Source organism: Lissotriton vulgaris, chromosome 10 (assembly GCF_964263255.1).
Source record: "Lissotriton vulgaris chromosome 10, aLisVul1.2, whole genome shotgun sequence".
In the NCBI taxonomy this organism is placed as follows: domain Eukaryota; kingdom Metazoa; phylum Chordata; class Amphibia; order Caudata; family Salamandridae; genus Lissotriton; species Lissotriton vulgaris.
In genome coordinates, this window is record NC_141698.1 from 1,127,185,025 (window position 1) to 1,127,211,644 (window position 26,620).

A 26,620-nucleotide genomic window follows, 5' to 3' on the forward strand; every position below is an offset into this window, starting at 1 on the left:
CATTCGAAATTGAGAAAAACATGGTGCAGTTAAAATATTTCAAAAGAACCTTTAAAATATGTATCATTGTGAAAAATATATATGGGATGAAGGTCCCCTGTCTTATATTATACGGGTATTGCAAGTCACTGAGGAGTTCTGTCACCATGTAGTGAAACAAGGCTGAAGGTCAAGTTCCGTTATAAGGTATTGGAACTCAGAGGTGACTTGCAGTATCCTTACAGTGTATGGTAAGGGGTACTTTATTCCTCATAATACATTGTCAAAACATAGCACTTCCCACAAATCACTTAAATCCTTGGTATGTGCTCTTTCATAACAAAAGAGATAGGATGTTTCTAAACAAAAAGAATACAATTAGAATCTGCTGTGTAAAAATGGAACACACCAAAAAGCAGTTTTTGTTGCAAAAAGATAGAAGTCAGGTTTTAAAAACCGTCTGTAGATCAGAATGTGTAGAAACATGCAGAGGGATTTTGTCTTTCCTATAATTATCTAAATGGTGCATCTGCTTATCACAGGTAATCTAGAAAAAACAGAGCAGAAGAATGAAAAGACATACTACATTACAGTGCAGCTTTAATTAAGCTCTATGACTTTCCCCCCTCAGCTGCTGTCTCTGGCAGCAGGCATTGTGACATCAGAACCAAACTGTAATACGTTATTACAATTGAGTGGCTGCATCACTTCTCAATCACAGATGAGTAGGGATGCCACAAGGTGCGCGTAAAAAAGGAAATTAGAGACTGTTTTTCATACATGGATTACAGGCTCCCATGCTTTATAGGTGGATACAATTCCTTTTACGTAGGCAATAGAAACACAGTCATGTGTGCAACAATTCTGAGGCTAAAGGTTCAGAAATGAAAATATTGGTAGCAAGTTGTGACTGTATTCTTATTAATTGAGCCTTTGTGTTTTGCAATGCTGAGGGGCATGGGACATGCATGTTCAAATCTGTGCCTCTGTGAGGTGGGAGCAGAGTGAATGGTTCAACCATCACCTAGAGCTCTGAGATCTTTCTGCCAAGTTTCTTGCTTCACCATTTAGGGAGCTCACTATTGAGACTGTTTTTTCAGAGGCAAAGAGTTGCAAATTCCTAAAGATGCACTTTTGGCAAAATCTCAGAGCAACAGAACAACTGTCAAGCTTGCCTGCACCTTTGGGACCAGAGCTTTAAACAAGGGAGGGCCAATTCTATTTAGAGGCCAGTGCTCCACCAGTATCCCTCGGTTTCTAACCTGTTGTTAGGTATCTAAGAGTGTCTTAAGACATCTTAAGTCAGGCTGGAGTAGGAGGATCTACCATCATTATCTTCACTTTATTAGCATTTAGTGTAAGGTTGTTGATGCACATCTGGCGGTCTCGAAAGTGTAGTGTCTGAAAGCGGGCTGTTAACATCACAACTACCCAAGATGACCAATCAAATCAGAATTATAGTATGTCAGACTCCATTGTCTTAATATCATAATTAGAGATCACATTTAGACAATGAAGAGGAGCTGTGTCAAAGCTGATCTTTGTGGTACACCACAGATCAATGCATAGCATTTTGGTTGTAAGAGTAGGGACCATCAGCAAGATATCTACAGACACAAATGAATCAAGCCAAGTCAAAGAAAGTGTCAAATTCTGCTAACCTGTGGTGCAACATAACATGACTGATGGTGGCAAGACATATTTCATTGGTGCTCCAACACTGTATCACTGCAGTCAGTAATGTTCATCTTCAATATGGGCTAAGTTTTGAGCTTCACACTTTCTTACCGCAACGTCTGTAAATAGGGCAGATTTAATATCGGCCGACAATTTGAGATTATTAATATTTGCCCTTTCCTGCCAACATGATTATGTGGTAGTTAAATGGTGTGCACTACTCCTCTTTTGCACCCTTGTGTTGGGCCTTTCTAACAGGGGACTGGTGTGCTAAGTAGTAATGCACACTGTGCAGTAACAGCCCATCCCCTGCCTCTCTCCCCAGGTGGTGTTAATGCTGTGGAGCAGTGCATACTGTGCAGTAACAGCCCATCCCCTGCCTCTCTCCCCAGGTGGTGTGAATGCTGTGGAGCAGTGCATACTGTGCAGTAACAGCCCATCCCCTGCCTCTCTCCATACTGTGCAGTAACAGCCCATCCCCTGCCTCTCTCCCCAGGTGGTGTGAATGCTGTGGAGCAGTGCATACTGTGCAGTAACAGCCCATCCCCTGCCTCTCTCCATACTGTGCAGTAACAGCCCATCCCCTGCCTCTCTCCCCAGGTGGTGTGAATGCTGTGGAGCAGTGCATACTGTGCAGTAACAGCCCATCCCCTGCCTCTCTCCATACTGTGCAGTAACAGCCCATCCCCTGCCTCTCTCCCCAGGTGGTGTGAATGCTGTGGAGCAGTGCATACTGTGCAGTAACAGCCCATCCCCTGCCTCTCTCCATACTGTGCAGTAACAGCCCATCCCCTGCCTCTCTCCATACTGTGCAGTAACAGCCCATCCCCTGCCTCTCTCCATACTGTGCAGTAACAGCCCATCCCCTGCCTCTCTCCATACTGTGCAGTAACAGCCCATCCCCCGCCTCTCTCCATACTGTGCAGTAACAGCCCATCCCCTGCCTCTCTCCATACTGTGCACTAACAGCCCATCCCCTGCCTCTCTCCATACTGTGCACTAACAGCCCATCCCCCGCCTCTCTCCATACTGTGCAGTAACAGCCCATCCCCTGCCTCTCTCCATACTGTGCAGTAACAGCCCATCCCCTGCCTCTCTCCATACTGTGCAGTAACAGCCCATCCCCTGCCTCTCTCCATACTGTGCAGTAACAGCCCATCCCCTGCTCTCTCCCTAGGTGGGGTGAGTGGTGTACTACTGTACTGTAGATAAATACGTGACACTTGGCCATGAAATCTAATAGTCTATCTATGTCCTTTTTCTTTTTTTAAAGGACCAAAACTTGATTTTGGACCAATCAGGCCGTAGAACTCTCTAGAACCTTCCCAAGAGAGGCTGACTTCCTCAGATTTTCAAGCACTACCTCTCAGGAGAGGAGGGTGGGTCGCATGTGAATCTATGAAAGATACCACTGATGGAGAGCTACAGTTACAGGTAAGTAACTCATTTTCTTAGTCAGTATTGGATCTTTTGTATATTCACATGCCTGAATCCGAGTAGCAAGCAGTATTGTAGATAATTGAAACACCCTCAGAGGATGGTGGATAAAACATTACACTTTGAAGAGGTAAATATGACCTTTTGAACATATCATATAAACATTTACACTTCTCTCTATATGCAGATAGATGTGTGGAAAATACAAACATTTAAGAGTATAACATTCAGATAAAGAATGCAAACAGAACAAAGAGGAACTTTTGATTTGAACATAAATAAACTCCTCTATTTAAAGAGGCTCGCCTTCTTTAGAACCAAGACTCCTGAGGCGAAAAGCCGGGAGTAGGGCATTTCTGTGTGCATTTTGTAACTTTCTGCTCTTGTGCTGGTACTAGCTTTTAATTCACGCCCTTTGTGCACTTTTATGTTATTTTTTTTTCACAACAAACTTTATTGTCTGAACTCACATGTTATTCATAGCTCTGTCTCCCAGAGCCTACTGCCTTCATCAATGCATCACGAGAATCGTCAGTTACAGTTTGACAGATGAAAAACAACTGAAGCAAAAAAGAAAGCCCCCTGTAAGGCATGGCAAACATAGGATGCAGTAAATGTTCAACACCCCACCCACCCCCCCGCGCCCTCCCTGCATGCCCACTCGCCCACTTGTAGCATAGAATACATGCACATTAGAACGCCTTGCACCTATCATGCCGACTGCCACTGTTCATAGTCCATCTCCTCACACTGTCGGGAGGGTGGCTTCCTCAGGCGGTGAGTCTAAGTCCAGACCTTGATAGTCCGCCACCGTTTCCAAATTTTGAAATGCTTCTCGGGACATCCCTTTGCAATAAATATGGGCTGTTCTAAACCCATGCAGTAATCCATTCCGTTCTTCCAGGCTGTGAGCGATGGGGCCCGGGGCTCTTCCAGGCTCTCGCGATATCGCGTTTCGCCAGTGTAAACCCCGGCAGCATTAGGTGACGCTTATACCTGTTTCCCCCCACCCCAGCCATGACATGCAGCAGCGCCCGCTTAGGGTCTCTCAGAATCTCCCAGGACAATACTTCGACTAAGCAGCGGTGGACCCCATCCCAAAACCTCTGCAGCGATGCACACTCCCAAACTGTGTGTAGTATTTCCTCTTCTAGACTCCACTTCTCTGGCCACTCTTGCTACCCACATCAAGTCGGGATCCCCAGATGACTGCTGCCCCCCCTCTATACTCCGGGACATCTGCCACTCTCTACCTGACTGCATTCTCCCCCTGCTAAACTCTTCCCTTTCCTCCGGTACGGTGCCGGGCCCCTTCTAGGAGGCCGTGTTGGTGCCCCTTTTAAAGAAGCCGGGGGCCGACCCCGCCGTCCCTGCGAACTACCGCCCTATCTCTCTCTTACCTTTTTTTTCAAAAATCCTGGAAGCGCATGTCACCACCTGTCTCTCACAGTTTATCGAGAGTTCCAACTTTCTCGAGGCCAACCAGGCAGGCTTTAGACCCGGCCACTCTACGGAGACAGTGATCTTGGCCGTGCTGGACGCCCTGAGAGATGGTGTCGACAAGGGTGCCCCCCAGGCCTTGGTATTATTAGATCTGTCAGCCGCCTTCGACACGGTGGATCATAACATCCTTCTCCACCGTGTCGAGCAGGCTGGCATCCAAGGCCTGGCGTTGGCCTGGGTCAAATCCTTCCTGACCGGCAGGTCTCAGACCCTTAGCCTGGGCACCTTTAGGGCTCCTAGGGAGCACTCGCTTTGCGGGGTCCCCCAGGGTTCTTCTTTATCCCCTCTTCTTTTCGATCTTTATCTTCGCCCCTTCTTTTTTCCTTGAGGCAGTGGGACGTTACCGTGTTTAATTACGCGGACGACCTGCAACTCATCTTTTCTCTCAATTCCCCCTTTGCTATTCCTAACTTTCAGGCAGTCATGTCCCACATTCTCCAGTGGATGGGCCACAACCAGCTAAAGTTGAACCCCGGTAAGACGGAGCTCCTCCTTCCCGGTAGGAGCGCCGCCTTCTGGGGGCCACAATTCTGGCCGGCGGAACTTGGCCCCTCTCCCACCCCCGTGGCTTCGGTGAAGAGTCTGGGGGTCACAATTGACTCCGCTCTATCCCTTGGGCCGCAGGTGGGGACTGTGGTCTCGTCCTGTATCTACCAGCTGCGCAGGATCAGGAAAGTGGCATACCTCCTTACACCTGATGCCCTCCTGCAGGTCATCATGGCCCTCGTCCTCTCCCGCTTAGATTTCTCTAACGTGATCTATCATGGTCTGCCTAAAACATCGATGGCCAGACTGCAAGTGGTCCAAAATCAGGCGGCGAGACTGGCCCTAGGGATCCCGAAGTGGCAATCCGCCAGGCCCCTCCTTGCCAAACTCCACTGGCTCCCTGTCATCTCAAGGGCAGCCTTCAAGACCGGCTGCCTCATCTTCAAGTCATTAGCTGGGCCCTGTCCCGCCTTCGTGAAATCCCTCATCAGACCCTACTGCCCATCCCGTAACTTGAGATCCTCTCATCTCCATTTCTTGACTGTCCCCTCTTACAAGCTCTGCAGATCTGGAGGCCGGAGATTTGCATACCTGGCCCCAAAGCTCTGGAACTCCTTTCCTCTTTCTCTTAAAACCTCTAACTCTTTGACCCTTTTCCGTAAGTCTTTAAAAACTTGGCTTTTTCCCCAATCTGGTTAGTCTCTCTGTCCCCTCTACTTCCAACCAGCGCCAGGAAACCCATGGTGTCAGTGCGCTCTACAAGCACCCCTTACAATACAATACAATACAATAGTAGTGTGCCTACCACCAGGCCACAGCGAAGGCAGTCAGGGGACGCTACCAGCCCCGCCTTCCATAAGCGCTGTCGGGTGTAGTATGTGCGGTGCAAATAACGGAACTGAATCAGTCGCAGGCACGTGGAGATTGCCGCCCCCCTGGGACTTTCAAGGGCCTCCACCCAGTCCTAATCGTCCATGTCCCTGACGTCCCGCTCCCAGTGGGCTCTAAGGCCGCTCAGGTCCGAGGAGCAGTGGCGCACCAGCGTCTGATAGATACGTGATAGCTTCTTGTCTGGCAGCTCTCCCATGAAAATGTTGGCTTCTAGGGGACTGAATTCGGATATCTGTTCCAGGCCCACTAATGAGGGTGCCAGGGCATGGCGAAACTGGAGGTACTTGTAGAACTGGGTGCGGGGCATCCCGAAGTCCTCCTGCAGGTTTGTAAAGGATTTAAGGGTGTCGCCGGACAATACGTCACCCGGGGTTGAAATGCCTATGGCGTCCCATCCCCTGAAGCCCATCAAGGCGTTCAGCTGAGGCAGCCGACCATTACGCCAGAGGGGGGTTTCCTGCGTAAGGACATTCCACCAGCCCATCCGCCTCAGTGCCTGCCTCCACACATGAAAGACCACCTGCGTGGCCGAGGGAAGGGTTCTCCGGAGAGGCGCTGCGAACAGCAACATATGCAAGGACGCTGAGCCCATTAAGTGTCTCTCAACCGCGTAGGCCAGGTCGCCCCTGTCGCCATACCACCAGTCGTTCAAAACCAGGAGAAGCGCCGCTTGGTAAAACGAGTGCACGTCCGATGTCGCCAGGCCTCCGGTATATGTCGACAAAAAACACGTCCGTAGAGCCACCCACTTTTGTGTTATTTTAACTTACCAGCGCCGCTTCTGCACTTACCTCTACTGTCCCCCCCAGGGCATTTCGCCGCTTCCAGGGGCCGATGTAGGGCTTACTTTGGGTGCGGGCCTCATATCCCCGGCACAGATTCACGTGCGCCATCTTAGGTGGAGGGCTAGGTTAGCGGACTAGTGCTGCGGCCGACTCTGGCCCGGCACTACAAAATGAACACCATCCCTCATCCGCGCAGCGGGCGGACGCAGCGGGCGCGCCGATCGCACGCCGGAGGCGCGCCCATCTGCGCCCGTCCGCGCCCACACGGCCTAGGGCCAGAAACCCTGCCAGTTCCAATGGATCACTTTATTAGTTACTCGCTCAAGGCTCTTTTACAACTCAGACCTATGAAAAACCCTAAATGCCATTCCCTGTACACGCCAGATAGCACATATATGTATTGCAGACTCTGCTGTCTGGCCTCTCAGGGAAAGAAGCACAAGGTGTTAACCACGACCCAACTGCGCATGGCCTTACTGAATTGTAGGTCATTGCCTAAACATTCCTTGGAGATTAACTTTTTGATCCAGGATAACAAACTTGATATACTCTTCCTGTCGGAGACATGGTTAACCCCGAATTCGGAAGCAGATACCGTCAGTGCGCTTCCCCCAGGGTTTCTTATTCAATCTCAGAACAGGCCCATTGGTAGGGGGGGTGGGTTAGCCATACTCTATAGAGACCACCTTACCTGTAGGATGACGGACAGTGGCATATCCAACTGCGAAAACCTCCACTTTGCCATACAAATATCCCCCACCAACTCTATATCTGGCCTGCTGGTGTATCGTTCCCCAGGCTGCCTAGGGCAGTTTGTTAGTTCACTACTGGAAACAGTGACTGTCTCCGCTTCCACTGCGTCCAACTTTATTGTATTGGGAGACATGAACCTACATCTTAATGACCCCCACGATAAAATAGCGACTGACCTTCTGTTCGATTTTGAATTCTACGACCTGAGACTCATTAATATAGACGCTACTCATAACAAGGGATACCTCTTGGACCCCATTTTTTCCAACATCCCGCTAAAGTCCAACCCCCCAATCCCTCTTCCCTGGTCCGACCACTTCTTGGTCCCTTTGTCTTGGCTAGGCGGGACCGATCCTCCTCTAATTCCGGCCTTGCACACTCTGGAGAGAGCTTGGTCCAAACCCCCCCTTGAAAAGTGGACTCTTAAACTTGAACAGACTGCCCCCTTACACGATCCTGATCCCGTGGTGGCGGATAAAAATTTCAGTAGCTGGATTAACAGCTCACTTGACCTGGTTCTGCCAAAAAAAAGAATCGATAAAAAGGGTAGAGTTTCTAAATCCTCTTGGTACACTCCTGAACTTAGATTGCAAAGGAAGAGTTGCAATAAACTTGAGCGTATCTGGAGGAAGGACTGGGCTGACCACAGTAAAGTGGCCTATCGCGTTGCGATTAGAGCCTATAAAGGCTCTCTCAAAGACGCTAAGACCGCATTTTTTGAAGAAAGAATTAGAATCTCCTCCAATGCCTCTAGAGAAACTTTCCAGATCGTTAAAGAGCTATTGCAGGTTCCTGACCCTCCCCTAACCCCGGACATCTCCGGGACCAAATGCAATCAACTTGCGGACTTTTTTGATTCTAAGATTCAAAACATCCTAAAAACTCTGCCGCCACCTGAGGGCATCTTAGATTTCGGTGTCAGGCTTGACGTGCCTAGCTCGCAGCTGGATGCCTTCGCCCCAGTCTCTGGGGAAGAGTTCCAAAAAACCCTGGCAGCTATGAAAAGCAGCTCTCTCTGTGATCCTGCACCTGTGTACATCCTTAAACAGGTTACTTCCACCATTTCCTCCCTTGCCACCGACCTAACTAATGCCTCCCTTTGCCGGGGCATTGTTCCTTCAAGCTGGAAGGAGGCAATTGTAAAAGCCCTACTAAAAAAGCCTCAGCTGGACCCTTCGGACTTGGACAACTTCAGGCCTATATCACTGCTACCGGGACTCAGTAAGATTGCAGAGAAAATGGTGAATCAACAACTGTCCTCTTTTCTGGAATCTAATGAATTATTACGGAGTTCGCAGACAGGCTTTCGACCAGGTCAGGGAGCAGAGACTGCTCTTATATCAGTCATCGAAGAGGCAAGGTGCATCTTGGATTCGGGAGGATCAGCGGTAGTGATCCTCCTGGATCTAAGTGCAGCCTTTGATACGGTTAACCACCGTATCCTAATTCAGCGCCTATTTAACATCGGAGTTTCAGGCTCTGCCCTGGCTTGGTTAACATTCTTCCTTAACAATCGGACTTTCCAAGTTTCTGAATGCAATGCACGGTCCAACTTGATCCCCCTCCAGTGTGGTGTGCCGCAGGGCTCCTCATTGAGCCCTACGCTGTTTAACGTGTACATGTCCCCACTAGAGAAGGTGGTTGCCCCATTCGGGATAAAAATAGTTAGCTATGCAGACGACACACAACTTGTCGTCTCACTTACTCAACAGGTTCAGTGTTTTGAAAACCTTCATTCCTGTTTGGCTGAAATACATGCCTGGATGAGTAAGTCCTCTCTCAAATTAAATGGATCTAAATCCGAGCTTATGTTTCTGGGGCACAAACTGACATCACCAACTCTCCCCCTTCCAAAAAATGAAATCAAAAGCTTAGGAGTATGGATTGATCAGACCTCTCTTTTAGATTTCAAGCCAACCAAACTGCTGGCATCTGTTTCAGCTTACTTCGTTCCACTCGGAAGGTTCTTCCCCTTCTCCCTGCCCTTTCAAAAAAACTCCTAATCCAAGGGTTGATCCTGTCAAGGTTGGATTATAGTAACGCCCTGTATTTGGGCGCCCCAGAAGCGACAATCAACAAATTACAATATATTCAGAACTCCGCAGCTAGGCTGCTCACAGGTACTCTGGCAAGGTCCTCAGCAAAACCGGCCATCAGAGCTCTTCACTGGCTGCCTATTCGTGAGAGGATAAAGTTTAAATCCCTGTGCATTGCCCATAAATCTTTACAAGGCAAGGGGCCTCCCATCTTGAAGAACCTAGTGTCCCCTTACAAAGCCAACAGGCCCCTTCGCTCTGACCACGAGTGTCTGGCCATACTCCACAGAGTGAAAAGGGCACGCACAGGAGGTCAGCGATTTTCCATCAACGCAGCGACTCTGTGGAATTCTTTACCGCTGAAGATTCGAGCTGAACCGAGCCATTTGCGGTTTCGGAAACTCCTTAAGACCTTCCTTTTTCCCCAGGGTCCCTAACTCAGCCTTTGTCCTTAGTTCAGTTCAAGAAGTCTTTATTCGATTAGTTCATCATAAAAGACATAAAATACATTTATACATATAAAACAGTTAAAACAAGTATTAAAGCTTTGACATACTAATCAGCTTCTTGCATATATTTACAATATTTACAGAGACGCACAAATGCGACCATAGTTCAACAGAATACAGGTCTCCATGTAAAAAGTCACATCATTTAAGGCCCCGTTAGATTGCTTTTAATGAGCCTACTTCTAAGCAACCAGGCCCACCCCAAAAATTTAGCAACACCCACGACAATCAGAGGGTCCAGATTGGTCTTTAGCATTCTACTTGCTTCCCCAGCCGATCTTGTGCCTAGATTTCTGCATACCGGCCTAAGCCATTTGGCTCTTGGGGCAGAGTATAATGGACACACATATAAAAAATGATTCAAGTTTTCACCAATACCTTGACACTTGGGACAAAACCCCGTCCTTTCTGCACCCCACTTTTTGGTAAAATCCCCAAGGGGAAGTGAACCGCATCTGAATTGAAAAAATAATTTGCGGTCCGCGGGTTTTGTTATTATATCCCAATATCTTTCCAACTTGGGCGTGTCCTTGAGTACAATAAACAGACCTGTGAGGCTACTCGAGCTCGTTTTAGAATACCTGTTGTGTAACACCCATTCCCAGTAACTATGTTTGAGATCCTTTTTTGAGGGGAATTTGGCTGTGTCCGGTGAGGACCACAGGTCGCCATACCCCAGAGCTATTAGGGTAGCCTTAAGGTCTCTGAACCAGCCAATGTTTGTGGCACCGGAGCTGTTTCTTACCTCCAAGCAAGCTTTTGCATAATGATGGAGTTCCGGCGTTGTCCAGAGACGACGCCAGAATGTTAAGGGGCGAAGTCTTGCTAGGTCCTCTACCGGTTGGCACCCCAAGTCATAAAGAAGGGGAATTAATGGTGTTGACTGAGGCAGACCCGTTGTCATTCTTAAGAATTTATTTTGGGCATGTCTTAGCGGGTCCAAATTGCTACCACCCCACAGTTCCGCTCCATATAAGACTGCTGATAAAATCTTGCCACCATAGATCTTAAGGAGCGGGGACATTGGCCTTGTAAATGACCCTTTATGTTCCTTAATCAAATCCCCACCCAACTGCTGGTGCTTCAAGGTCATGAGCTCGATCTGATGTGTCCAGCTCAAAGTCTCACTAAAGGTGACTCCCAGGTATGTGAAATGTTTTGTCTGCTCCAGGGGGGTATCCCCCATGGAGACCCTGGCATTTATTTGTTTGTGCCCTCTTAAAACCATAAATTTGGTTTTGGACACGTTCACCTCCAGCTCATGTTCGCTGCAGAAACTCTCGAACCTTGACAGTGCTTTCTGCAAACCCTGCCTGGTTCGTGAAATCAGGAGAGTATCGTCAGCGAACATGAGCAGGGGGATTTTCGCTCCAGCCAAACTTGGGGCGTCCGTGGAAAGTTGTCATAATACTTGGTAACCCTATTGATATATAGAGAAAACAAGGTGGGTGCCAAAACACAACCTTGCCTAACACCTTTAGCCACTGGGAAGTTCTCCGTCACCTCTCCCGGTTTTCCCCATCGCACAAATGCAAAAGTCTGTGCATGAAGGTTCACAATGAGACGTACCAAGATGGGGGGCATACCCATATCTAGAGGGGATTTCCATAACCCAGCCCTCGGGACCAGGTCAAACGCTGACCTTAGGTCCACGAAGGCCGCGTATAGGTTGCCTTTGCCCAGGGTGACCGTCTTCCAATGCAAAAGCATGAAACGGAATGCCTGATCCAAGGTGCTCACATGGGGTCTAAACCCGGCTTGTAGAGGAGTAAGGATGTCATGCTCCTCTATCCATGCCTGTATCCTAGTAAGGACAAGACGGGTTATGATCTTCTGTACCGCGTCTATTAGACTGATCGGCCGGTAGTTGGATGGAACCGACCGATCACCCTTCTTAAAAATAGGCAATATTTCGGCACCAGCCCAGGAATCGGGTACCCTAGCATCCGTGGCCAGTGCATTTACCAAACGCACTAGGTATGGTACCCATAGGTCATGGTCCTGTTGGAATATATCCGCAGGGATACAGTCAGGACCAGGCACTTTTCCCCTAGGGATGGCTTTCAGGACTGCTTCGACTTCATTAGCCGAGAATGTCCAACGCTCGTCATCCCAGGCAGCTTTGGCATGACGATTGGCTTCATTGAAAGCCTTCCTACTTGCTTTAATTAGGGCAGGGTTCTTTGATTTTAAAGCTTTAAACAGATCTGCATGGGTCTCTCGGCAAGCATCGTTAAACCAATTTACAGGTTTCTTGACCTTCCCTCTCCCCTTATTGGCAACGAACTTAACAAACAGTGATTTTAAGGACAAAAACAGGCTAGCATGAATGTCTGTGATATTTGTGTTCAGCATTTCCTGGTTATCACACTTGTCAGTTTCTACCAGTGAATTTGAGACCAGGGCTCTGATCTTTTTGCGTGCTTCCACATCTACAGAAACCTTTGGCCAACGCACCCTCCTCATGTCGTTTGTGAGTACTACCGCCTCCTGTACAGGATTAGGCTGTCGATCAACCGGCCCTACAAAACTAAAATCCTTCAGTTCTGCTAACAAGGGTTCATGGTCACTTTCTTGACGTGGTTTAACAAGCATATCCGAAACCACAGGCCACATTTTAATATCAACTAGGATGTAGTCAATGCGACTACTATGTCTGCCATTGAAAAATGTGTGTTTACCCATCCTGTCCGAGCTAACACGTCCGTTGAGTGCACGAAGCCCCCAGTTCAGACAGAGGCCTTTGTTATATGTGGCCGCTTGGGACCATTTATTAATCGGGGATAAATCAAGTTGTGGAATCCCCCAGGTCAAATCCTCTGCTTCAGTTAGTAAGCCATCATCTTTACTTAATGGTTCAAAGCAGGTTTTAAGGTCACCCATCACAAACACATAACCAGTATTTATGGTAGAACTTAAAAAATCATCCAAACAAGTAAGGGTGGGTGAAACTCTGCCACCCGTGATTCCTCTAGCATATACATTGATCAGCAGTATGTCCAACCCACTGTTTGTTCTTATACTAACTATCAATATATCAGGACAGTCAATAAAGATTTCTTTAACAGATACACCTGCAACTTGGCGAACCCATGTTGTGAGGCCACCCATGGCCCGACCTCTTAGACCTTTGGTCGCTGGTTTATTAAAATTCAAGATAGACTGGTGAGGTTGCCCAGGTCTCCTGAAAAGACCAAACATCGCCTTGACAGATGAACTCAACCCAATCAGGAATGCATATACGAGATTCAATACCTGCGATGTTCCAACATCCCATAGTAGTACCCTTTTTGCACACTCGATCACACAGTTTAGTTGTCTCAGGAGGGTGGGATTCGTTAGACTGGGGTGGGGGTACTTCGGGCACAGGGGCAGCTATGATCGTACCTGCCATTGGCAAACAAACTGACCCGGCCTGATGACTTGGCTCTGGCTTTACGCCCACTGTGGTGACGTCCACTGTAGACAATGAGGTGGATACTTTATCTAATATGTCCGTCTCCACTGTGTAAACCATGCCCCCTTCTATACTATTACAAGGTTGGTCATCAAAACTTCCAACGTTGCTTAGTGTGTTAATCAGGTCGTCTCCCCCACCCATATAGTCGGATTTTGATTTATCATCCCTTGTCGAAAAAGCTGGTCAATCGTTAGTCGACAACCCTGATAAGGGGTCATAGAGGTGTCTCAGCGGGATGTTCCAATACTCTTTGGGCTTTAGACTAGATGGATAATGATGTGCTGGGTAGAAATTTGGAGGCTGTTGAAACTGTGGAAAAACAGGGGTGATAGGAACTAAGGGATACAGGGACTTATTAGGGAGAGGGAAGTCCAATAAGGCTGGGGGGCCAGTAGGTTGGGGTTTAATCTTAGCCCAACCCGGTGTTTGAGGGGGACAGTTGTAGCTAGATTGAGTGTAAGAGCGGTACCATGCCTCTGGGTTAAATTGGGGTCCATGAAAGCTGGGTGTAAAGTTGGACCATTTGAGGATACTTTTGGTGTTTTTGACAGGGGGTAGTTCTGTTGGATTAATCAGGGTCTCAGGATAAAAATAACTAAGGGTCCTAGTGGAGATCCCTCCCTCATTTCTTCCTACAAACCAATCTGAGAGATGGGATACTACTCTATAGTCCCTAAAGTTAATAAGCACTATATCCCCTTCTATATCCTTGGGGCGAACCCCCACCCATTGACATCTTCTGACCGAAACGATATCCCCGTTAAGATGTACAGGAAGGGGTCTGTTTGTTTTCAGCCAGAAGATGACTTTATTTTTTAGGCTTTCATTATTTTCCCGATCCCCTTCCGAAACTGGTGGCACACCCGTCATTACAATAACATAATTCATGGAATCCGGGGGCAGGTCCACATTGTGCCTCCGTGGTAGGGATTTGTGAGGTTTACTATTAGAAGTAACAAATTTGCCCACCCCTTTCTTTGGTTGTTGCACTGCTCCCTTTGAAGGTGGATTATTAGCAACCACCCTGGGATTCCCTTTGGCTGTGCTAGCTGGTCTGTGGGGTTTAACTGCCAAAGCTGATACTTTGTTTGAGGTAGTGGCTATATTAGTTGTACAATTAGGATGTTGACTGGTGGTAGTATTTATATTACCAGCCGCTTGAATTGTACCTTGTGAATTAGTGGATGGACCCTTGTCCTTAACTGAGCTAGAGGGTTGTGTTAGCTCAGTGGACGCCAATAGGCGATCCAATTTGTCACCCATTGTCCTAACAATGGGTCCTAACAAGGGTAACATATATGATTTAATGAGCTTCTCTATAATGGCATAAGACGCCTCATTAAACCCTTCAATAACTAAATCGGGAGTAGCCATATTTTGTGATTCTGGCAGCGGTAACTCGGCGTTAGGTGGGATCAGTAGCTCAGAGATAGCTTTGGATGGAGGAGGTGGTGGTGTCTGACAGCTTTGGCCTTTCCTTTTTACCCCACCCTTTCTCCTTTTTTTTCTAGGTGGAGAACACACAACCCTCTTTGCCTTATCAGGCTTGGTTCCAGCATCACACACACTCATTGGGGGTAAATTCTCGCCTGGATCAATGCAAACCAGTGACAAATTGGGCAACGTGGGATGAGGATCAGAATCCGTAATTTGGATAGCGGGGATGTTTGTATCAACAAAGCTAGAGTGATCAATGGGAGGGCAAACTAACTGGCCTCCACTGGTAGCACTAGCACATGGCGGGGAGATTATGGGAAACCTAAAAATACTTGGGATTTGGTTAATATCAGTAACATCATCCTCAATGGAACTCAACCCTCGGGCAACCGTTACCTGAGTGAGGTTTGGGTCTAAGGAGGTGGGCAGTGGAATTTTCTTCAGTTGCTCAATTGAGCGTCGTCGCTCAGCTCTTCTCTCTGCAAGGAGAAGGTCCTTATCTACTTCCTTGGTGGATTTTTTAAAAAATTTGTCGAGTGGGCCAAGTACAGAAATGCCCACGACCTGGGGGAGCTGAATGACTCATATCCAGGAAAAGCAAGTAATGCTATCTAACCCGATATTACTACCTCAATACACTGCTGACAAACAGCGGAACAGTGAACAGCAAATGAGAGAGAAAATAAATAGAAAACAAAGGCAAATACAAATGACAATGACAGTAACCTGGCCCAGCCCGGCCTCTTACGGCTCCGGACGGCCACAGACGGTCCCGCCCTTGTCCCGGGCTTCTCCCGGTGCCCCCCCGCGCGCTCCCGCGCTGCGGGAAAGTTGCTTCCTCTTTATAGTTGTGCAGTTGGCCACCGAAAGGGCGGGGCCGGCAGGGAGAGCAGCCCAGCTGGACCAGGGCGCGCGGGGACTCCTGGTCCTTGGAGTCCGCCGCTCTAGCTCGCAGCCCTGCCGGTCAGTGCAGGTGAGGCCCCTTACAGTTCCTTGCTGGCCGCTGCAGACCGCGAAGCGGGACCCGCGAAGCGGGTCCGGCGAGACGTGACGGCTGCAGCTGGCTTTCACAGTGGTGGTCAGAAGCGAGGAAGGGCTCGGCGTTGATGCAGGCAATCCACTTGAAATCGGGGACAACGCTGCTAAATCCTGTTGAGGAGAGGGCGGGGCCGGCAGGGAGAGCAGCCCAGCTGGACCAGGGCGCGCGGGGACTCCTGGTCCTTGGAGTCCGCCGCTCTAGCTCGCAGCCCTGCCGGTCAGTGCAGGTGAGGCCCCTTACAGTTCCTTGCTGGCCGCTGCAGTCCTTAGTAATTTTGCTCAACAGCGCGGGGACCCCCCGGGTAACCATGCGCTTTATAAATCTGCATCATATCACCATATCATATCATACCTTATTGGAATAAATGGTATCACATCACCTGGCCTATGACTGCGTCGCTTCTCTGCGCTGATTCCAGGCACTAGTGCTGAGTGAATGAGTGGGTGCTCTTCCACAACCCATCACAGGATATCTTGTCTAGAGGGATGCTGCTTGCAAGCAGAGCAGTGGAAGTAGACACTGCTCTCGTCAAATGAGCTTTAACCCTCCTTATTAAGGGTTTGCCTGCTTTGGAGTGGCAAAGCTGAATTGTTGGTGAGATCCATCTTGCGATTGTAGGCTTTGTCACTGCTGTGCCCGGACGACCTTGGCCATGAGCTACAAGTAATTGGTCAGTCTTGCAAATGTGTTTAGCTCTGTGAAGGTAAAATTTGAAACTCTGCTTAATGTCTAAAGTATGAAGGACCTGCTCAGCCGGTGTGGCTGGCTTGGGGAAAAAAGTTTGAAGTATGACAGACTCATTGAGGTTGAATTGAGTAGGATCCTTTAGGTTGATCTTCGGATTTGTCCTGAAAAGTACGAAATCATCTGAGAAGTAAAGAAAAATGTTCCTGAGGATAGTAAAAGCCTGTATGTCACTTACACTTCTGCTAGATGTGAGAGCGAGGAGAAGGGCAACCTTCCATGTAAGAAACTTCAAATCAGCCTTATGAATGGTTTTGAAATTGAGATGTCCACATTGAGATGTCATTCTGGAGGAGGAGCTTGCAGCGGTGGGAAAGCTCTGAAGAGTCCTTTCATGAATTGTTTTATATTACAGAACAGAGAGATAGATCCTGAGCTGAGCACCTGTACCTTGAAATTACAGAAAGGTGAACTTTGACTGATGAGTAAATTAGGCCCAATTTGGCCAGAGAAAGATATGGTAGGATCTGTTTCAGAGAAACGTTGAATTGATGTAAGTTGTTTTGTCGACACTAATGACAGACTCTTTTTCACATTAGTCTGTACGTTTTGGTTGTGCCTTCCACTTCACACCTAGAGAGGCTATCGTTGTTTTCCTGAGTGATATCTAAGTTCAGAAACTCATAGAATTCAGGAGCCATTCACGCAAATGAAGAGAGACTGGCTCAGGGTGGCATATTTGACCCTAATTCCGTGTCAGGAGAGATAGCACTGGAGGAAGGCGGATGGCCTTGGTCTCCAAGAGGAGGAGAAGCTCTGAAGCCCAGTGTTGTCTGGGCCACTTGGGAGCGATAAATAGGAGACAGCAGCACTCCATCCTCATCTTGGTGAGGACCTCGGTAATCAGTGGGAAGGGGGAAAAGCATACGCTTAGAACCCGGACCAGCACGCTGAAAGGACATTCCCCACAACCCTGGGAGAGGTAATCAACTTGCAAAGAATTGCCATTTGGCATTGCCGTCTGTTGCACGGAGATCTAGTGCTGGTTTCACCCACAATGAGAATATCTTGTTGAATTGCCATTGGTCCTGTTACCACTCATGGCAACTGTCCTTGTTTCTGCTGAGAGCATCCGCTAGTGTTGTGGACTCTAGAAACATGCTCAGCTTTTATGGAGATTCTGTGGGCTATAAGCCAATCCAACAGCTCTTGAGATAGCATCAGAGATCGATTTCCTCCCTATTTGTCGATATAATACATGCTGGTCTTATTGTCAATATGGACCAGGATGGAGGAATTTGCTATCCTTGGTCTGCAAGCTTGCAGGGTGAGAAAAATGGCCTTGCGCTCCAAGCTGTTGATGTGAAGAGAGTTTTGACTTATGGACCGCCTTCCTTGGATCCGAAGGTCCTGTAGATGGCCTTCTCAGCCAGCGAAAAAGTATCCATGGTGATGATGAAATCCGGCACCAGTGGTAGGAATGTGATGCATTGAGAGGGATGTGGTTTGTGGGACCAGCATGCCAGCATGGGTATCATCAGCAGAGGGATAGAGATCACATTTTTGAAGGATCATTCCAACTATATCCATTAGAGTTGCTTTTTCTCTCGTAATGGCCTCATGTTGAGGCGTGCCAATGGGACCAAGTTTATTGCCGATGAGATCATGCCTTGTAGCGGCTTGAACAATCTCACAGAAACGTACTGTTTTCTTGCATGTATTTGAGCCAAGAGTGCTAGCCTTTCTTGTCTGTCCTGGGATAGGAAGGCTTTGTTGTGAATTGTATCTAGATCGGCTCCAAGAAAAGACATTGTTTGACTGGGACTGGTGGAGGAATTTTGCCAATTTACAAGAGATTCAGTTCGAGAAAAAGCGCAAGACAGACTTTTGCTGCTCTGGCGCTTGTCCTGGGTTTAAAGTTTTTAGCAGCCAGTAGTCTAGGTAAGGGAATACCCGATGACCTCGTCTTCTGAGTGCCCCTGCTACCGGGGCAATGCACTTGGTGAATATACGAGGGGTGGGATTGAGACCAAAAGGCAGGACCTTGTATTGGTAATGGGTGCCAGCTACTGTGAATAGAAGATATTTGCTTTGTTTGGAATGGATGGAGAAATGAAAGTAAGTGTATCCCAGGTCTAGACAGGTCATGAAATCTCTATTGTTGAAACGGTGAAGAATATCAGAAAGGGTCATCATCCATAAGGATTCCTTGCAGAGGTATTTGTTGAGCTTCCTGAGATCTAGGATAGGTCTCCACTCTCCTGATTTCTTGGTACTTTATTGTTCCTTTGGCAAGCATTAATAATGCATCCTTCTGCAGTGAATGAAGATGGGGAGGTGCGATCCCCTTTGTGGTTTGGGTGGGGTTTCTCTGTAAACTCCAGAGTATGGCCAACCTTGACAAGGTCCCATACCCATCTGTCTGAAGTGATGGTCTGCCATTGATGGAGGTAATTGAATATCTTTACACCTACAGGATGAGAAGGTGGTGTAGGTGGTCCCTTTTAGAAAGTCACTGTTTGCGGCCTGTGTCGCAGCTCTGAGAAGGTGGTCTTCTACGAGGCCCTTGTTTAGAGAAACCCACCGTAGAAGATTGACAGTAGGACTGTTGCTGATACCCCTGCCTGTACTGGAGTTGGTTGGACTGATATTGTTGGGAGCAGTAGAATCTACCCCTGTAAGAAGAGAAGCCATGCCCTTGTGTGCCTTGAAAAGGCTCCTTGCAATATTGAAAGGGATTTGACATATCAGTGTTCGTCTTAATGCAAGCAAAGTATCCTCCATATGTTTGCCAAATAATGTGTCCCCATAATATGCCATGTCCAAAATCTTTGACTGGACCTCAGGTCTGAAAGAGGTTGCTTGGAGCCAATCTTGGCGCCTTAACACAGCTGCCCCAGCTCGTTGACGGAAGCCGGTGGATGTAATGTCCATGACACAATCTATTATTTCAGATGATGTGCGTTTACCCTCTAATAGAATTTTCCTGGCTTCGACTATCTATCCTCCGGGGATGAGGTCAATGATGGATCCGACATCCAACCACATTTGGCAGTCGTAACGGCTGAAAATTGCCAAGGCATTGGCTTCGAGCACTGTAATCGCAGACATAGTGGAAAATCTCTTGCCGATATTGTCCAAATGGTGTCCATCCTTATCAGGTGGCGCTGAAATAGGTGTAGATAGTTACTTAGACCTCCGTTGTGCAGTTTGAGCCATGAGTGAGTCAAGTTTGGGATGACATGTCAAACATGCCGAGGAATCCTCAGGGGCCCTGTACTTTTTGTCAATGCCAAGAAGGACAGGTGCTACCGTAGACGGGTTCTTCATTACCTTGACTCCTTTCTGCCAGATGTCTACAATTGGTATAGTGTAAGCAAAAACAATTCCTACCGGTATCATGCAAAGACAATTTCAATGATGTATGCAATATGCATTACACAAAGGAAGAAACCAAGGAGTCATTTGAGTTTTTTGATAAAAGGCAGTATTATTCACCAAGAGACAAGGGGGAATGGTCTTTCACATGGCAATACAGTTAAAACAGCACTGTACAGAGCAGATCATGTGACAACCCAGTGGCACTTGGTGCAAGGTGCTATATACAATTAGTGATGGTGAAGGTGCAAGTGCTAAAGTGAACAGCGTGATTGACGCATGAAAATGAAGTATTTACATCAAATAATAGCTCCACAGAAACCTCTAGGGCTTCAAATTCGCAACACCCCGGCTATTTTCACTCCGGACCCCAAATTTAGAACCAGCTTTAGCCATCTAGCGACCACCTGTTCCCGTCACTGGATGGTCCTGGGGATAGACACAGCTATAGAACATAGTCGTTTGGAACTAAAAGAAATTGAAGAACTGGAAAAACGTATCCAAGCTGACACCGCCCTCACTGACGCCAAAGGCCTCCTAGATAAAATCAACAGTACCATTGCCAACTTTAACACCTTTGAGGTCAACAAAAAGGTCAACAAAATAGAAAAAGACATAAAGAATTACAAAGTTGAGAACACATACCCCTACCTCAACGAGGAATTCTACAACACTCAACAGAACCCCCCCAGAAACCAAAACTGGGGACGATACAGAAACAATCAACGTGTCACGTTTTCTGTCTCTTCTAACAGCTCTGCAGACGACACAGACGCCACATCCTCTGGACCACAGCCACTTCTACCACCTGTTTTTTTAGGAAGAGGTCGAGGACGCGGCCAACAACCACCACCACAGACCCGCCAAACCAGAGCCAAACAGTACCAACCCCCGGTCCCAGGATTCCGCCAAACCCGCAATCGATATTACCAATGGGGACAACCACAGTAACTAACAACCAGGACGCAACCACCACTGCCATGTCCATCCCCATTTTCAATTTATCAGACCACATTCTGACTCCAGACGAAACCAGACTACTATCCCGAGGTCTATCATTTGTACCAACAGTTAGAACCAACTTCCTGGAGCTACAATCTAACCTACTGAAGTTCTTCAGAAGAATCCGGTTAAAGTACTTTTTTGCCGACAAACCAGATGCCAGAATGAATCAAATCTCCCCATTCCGGCTACCTTCTACCTTCAACCCCCCTTCTAATCAAATGACACCGGAGATACTGGCTTTTGAACGACTAGTCCTGAAGGAAGTATTGGACCTCAAAACCACTCCACGCTTCATTCCCTACAATCTTCCCCTGATTGAAAAAGAAGCCCTCAACTCCCTACAAAATAATTCCGGAATTGTCATCAAACCCGCAGATAAGGGTGGGGGCATTGTCGTTCTAAACAATACACAATACGACAAAGAGGTTGAACGACAACTCACCAATATCGAACATTATCGTGTCCTCTCCAAGGACCCTTTACCAGACATCAGACAAAAGATTCTTTCCATTACCACAGCGGCCAGAGACATCAACATCATAACCAAGAAAGAATTCAAGTACCTAAACAACCCACATCCCAGAACACCAGTCCTGTACGTCCTCCCCAAAATGCATAAGGATGCTAGGAACCCCCCCGGATGCCCCATCGTATCTGGATGTGGGTCTATTCTGGAACCCCTTGGGAAATACCTGGATTCGGGCATTAAAGAATTTGTGCCTATCACAGACACCTACATACGTGATACTATGGATTTGATCAACACCATAGAAGATCAGCCCTTCGACCTAGACACCCAAATATTGGCAAGTTTGGACATCGAGTCCCTTTACACCAATATCCCTCACCATGAAGGTCTAGAAGTAATCAAAAATCTTCTGTTGTCCAGACCCCAACCCACTAAAATCCCAACTGATTTCGTGATGGACCTTCTACGTGTAGCCCTCCAAAACAACTACTTCATGTACAAAAATACATACTACCTGCAAATCAAGGGTGTTTCGATGGGCGCTTGTTTTGCCCCTAACTTTGCCATCCTATTCGTACATGACCTGGAGAAATCACTGATCCTAAACCCCATCAATCCATATCGGCCCCAAATCCATCTATGGCGTCGATATATATATATGACATTCTATTGATCTGGAATGGAACAACTGATACCCTCCAACACTTCATTGAATGGCTAAACTCTGCACAAGAACACCTCAAATTCACCAGTGAGTCTAAATCGAATGACCTACCATTCCTTGATGTCACTATCCATGCAGAAGAAGGAACCCTTGGTACGTCTCTGTTCCGCAAACCCACAGAACGTAACACCCTGTTACATTACTCAAGTAACCACCCTAGAGGCCTTCGCGATGGACTTCCTTTTGGCCAGTTCTTACGAATTCGCCGTAACTGTAAATGGCGTAAAGACTACTTCAGGGAGGCAGACGTCTTGGTTATGAAACTGATCAATAGAGGCTACCCACGACGCTTGGTCACACAAGCAAAAAAGCGAGCATGGAACAACCACCGCGAGGATTTACTGATGACAAATCAAAATAAAAAAACTATGACCAGAATCCCCTTTGTCTCCGTGTTCAGCCCAGACAGCAACAAAGTGGCCAAAATAATTAAGAAAAACTGGCATGTACTACGGTTTGATGAACAATTTCATGCACCACCTTTATTCTCATACCAAAGAGGCAACAACATCGCCAACCATCTTGTCCATGCTATTACCTAGCCAACTTACCACAACTGAAAAACACACCATCACAGCCGCATGGGGACTGAACCCAGTCATTGGACACTTCAAATGCCAATCGTGCAGTGTCTGTGAGCTGACACTAAACACAAAAGAATTCATCTACAATGGAAATGTCCATCAACTTTCCCACCACTCAAACTGTAAGACACAAAATGTCATCTACGCTATCCGTTGCCCGTGTGATCTTATCTACATCGGCCAGACCACACAAATGGTTAAACAGCGGATAATACAGCACAAGAGCAGAATTAACTGCAAAGTACTGACTGCTCCCCTAGTCACACACTTCATGGAGAAATCACATGCGGACACAGACCTTAGATGGATGGTCATTGAAAAACCCACACTACCGATCAGAGGGGGAAACATGTCCACTCTACTCAATAGAGCCGAATGCAAATGGATTGCACGTGTTGACTCGGTCAACCATGGGTTAAACACTCTTGATGAATGGACAAATACTATCACCGTCTGAACCCATTTCCCACCCAATATACCATTACCATGTACTTTACTCCCTGGTTTTAAACCGCGTGCTCTGTTGGACCCTACCAACTGTTATGTCCTTGTTCTCTTCCCATGTAAACAAACCATAACATGATGTACATAACCTTCTGGTTTTAGACCAATCTTCCAACAGAACACCATTCAACTGTACATATACCCCCCCTCGTGCTCATCCCTCAATGTCTAAATTGATACCATGAAATGTATACATGATGTATTGTGTAACTTGTACTGTGTCTGTTTTCGGATTCCGCCACGGCTTGTACAACCCTGCCCTTTCCTCGACTCTTGCAGACCTCCCTTTCCATCACGGCCTCCCGTTACGCCCTGTATGTCAGTGTTGCCATGGCAACAATCCGACTAACCCTGATTCTCTTTCTTCTACCTCGCCACTTCCTGTTTGCCAATGTTACCTCGGTAACTTCGCGACACGCCCCTTTTCCCGCCTCCCGCGCTGACCTAACTCCGCCCCCGCCACTCACTTCCTCATTTATATGCAGACCTCATACCTGCTCAGGTAGCTCCAGCATTTACTGCTTGCAGCCACCCCCAGAAGAGCCCCAATTGCCTTCAACAGCCCTGATTCACTCAGGTAAGCGCGTTTCCCGCACAATTGGTGCGATCGGAGTAGGAGGTTTATAAACGATCTTACTCGCAAACCGACTCTCTCTTACTCCCAGTACTGTTCCTCCCCGTAGGCGCTGAAAATATCCCGCCTGCTGATCAGATACAATCTACGATCAGGTAACTCCACCTTTAAACGTGGTTTTCTATCTACCTTTTGCTCTGTACTTGGCCAAGTTTTGTAACTCCCCACCCCCGCTTGCTCCCCCGCAGTTTTCGACTTTTGAGCGACCGCTTGGACTTCGGCTACCCACGCCTCCCGGCCTGGGTACCACTGTAAATTTTTTCTCCCTTCCGTTACCCTCGCACTCCCACACCGCCCAGTTCTTACCACGCACTTATTAGCGTAAGCCTGAATCACTCTCACTTTACTGCCACTTGTGATTTATATTATTTTAACTCTCCAACCCTTGATATTTACACCCATCGTAGTCACCCCCAACCCACTTTCCAACTCCCTGCTCTGGCCTCCACCCCCACCACGCCACATCCACATCTAGACTTTCACTGTTCTGATAATTATACCGGACCATTCACCCACCCACCCACCCACCGCACTCCACACCCCAGTCCTCGGTTTCCCGCTCAAACTGCCCTTCTCTCGCCCTCAGCACTGGTTCCATCGACAACCCTGTCCTGATGACGATCCCGACTAAAGGGGATCGAAACGCCGTCGACTTCACAGCTGGAATTATATGAGGCATTTCACGTTTTGTGCTCCTGTTCAAATTTTGAAAAATCTTAATTTAAAGTGATTACAACTTGTTTCTGTGGAGCTATTATTTGATGTAAATACTTCATTTTCATGCGTCAATCACGCTGTTCACTTTAGCACTTGCACCTTCACCATTACTAATTGTATATAGCACCTTGCACCAAGTGACACTGGGTTGTCACATGATCAGCTCTGTACAGTGCTGTTCTAACTGTATTGCCATGTGAAAGACCATTCCCCCTTGTCTCTTGGTGAATAATACTGCCTTTTATCAAAAAACTCAAATGACTCCTTGGTTTCTTCCTTTGTGTAATGCATATTGCATACATCATTGAAATTGTCTTTGCATGATACCTGTTGGGAATTGTTTTTGCTTACACGACACACCCATCCCAACGAGGTTTATGGGTCCTCTCCTGTTGTTCTCATACATACAATTGGTATAGAGCGCACCTATTTTCTTGCTTGTTCTTTAAAATCATGGAGGAAGCAGTCAGACTACTTCACCAACATGTGAAGATGAAATCTGGTTACCACTCTGTCCGTCAATCAATCAGGGAATTGTCAAGCGCGCCACTCACCCGTGAGTGTCTCAAAGCACTGGGGGAGGGGGGTGGAGGGAAGCAGCTCCGGTCAGTCAAAGAGCCAGGTCTTGAGGGTCTTCCTGAAGATGTGCAGAGAGGAGGTGCATCTGATGTCAATTAGGAGCTCATCCCAGGTCTTGGCAGCGATGTAGAAGGCCCTGCCACCTGTTCTGGCTCTGTGGATGCACAGGGTTTCGGCAAGGGTGAGGTCGGTGGATCGGAGGTTTCTCTTGGCTAGGAGGAAGGAGATTCTCTCGTTGAGGTATTGGGGTCCGGCGTTGTGGAGGCATTTGTAGGCATGGGTGAGTGTCTTGAAGGTTACTCTCTTCTAGGAAAATAGCCCTAAGAAAAGAAGAAGGAGGCTTCCCCAGGGAGGGTAAAAATAAAACATTAAAAAGAAAACACAAAAAACATAGATTACAGAATAAGGGTGGGGAGCAAAATAGGGAAAAAATAGAGAAAAAAATCCTCAATTGTCAGAGAAACGAAAAGGAGATGCCTTTTATACACAATGAATTAAACAATGCCTGGGATTGGGAAGTGATAGTAAGAAACAGAGCAGAAGGGGAATATGAATATGAGTAAAAATGTTAAAATTCTCTCCTGGAATGTAAACGGATTGAGGACAAAAAGTAGAAGGAACAGGATTCTAGAATATCTTAGAACATCAGAGTGTGAAATTATTATACTACAGGAAACACACTTACTAAAAGAGGAGTGGGATCAGATAATGAAGAACCTGAGATGGGTAGATAGATACATATGCACAACACAAGAATGTAACATTAAAGGGATAGTGATAATAACAAAGAAGTCACTTAAAGCTACAGTAGAGTCGGAAGAAGTAGATAGCAAGGGAAGATGGGCAATAGTAAAAATAAGGTTTGAAAATAACTCTTACACAATAGCAGGATATTATGGCCCCAACTTAGATGATGCAGACCCTTTGAAAAAACTATACTCCCACCTACTACTAACCACTACCCCAATAATCCTGGGAGGCGATTTTAACCTCATATTGGATCCTAAAATTGATAGGTTCCCCCCGGGTAGGCAGGCAAGTCTACCGAAAATGAGGGAGTGGATTAGTATATACAAAAGAGACCTAGAACTGATAGATATTTGGAAAGAGAAAGGGGAAAAAAACCAGCCTTTTACATTGCACAACAAGAAATTAGAGCATAGGTCGAGAATTGACTACTTTCTCATTGATAGAGACCTAGCATCAAAAGTAAAAAACTTAGTGCATCTACCGGCTCACCTATCAGACCACTCCGTGGTCCAACTAACTATTCAAATAGAGACAATAAAAACTCAAAAAAGATTTACGGTAGAACGGTCTATTCTGCTAGATCAACAAATTGTTGAGGAA

The 26,620-nt window shown here is 47.2% G+C and overlaps 1 protein-coding gene across 1 annotated transcript in view; it reads left to right on the forward strand.

Moving 5' to 3' along the window:
- The window catches only part of LOC147689434 (exocyst complex component 1-like), a 1,248,358-nt gene that overhangs the window by 1,198,021 nt on the left and 23,717 nt on the right, over positions 1 to 26,620 (forward strand). The gene's annotated exons all lie outside the window — the stretch shown is intronic.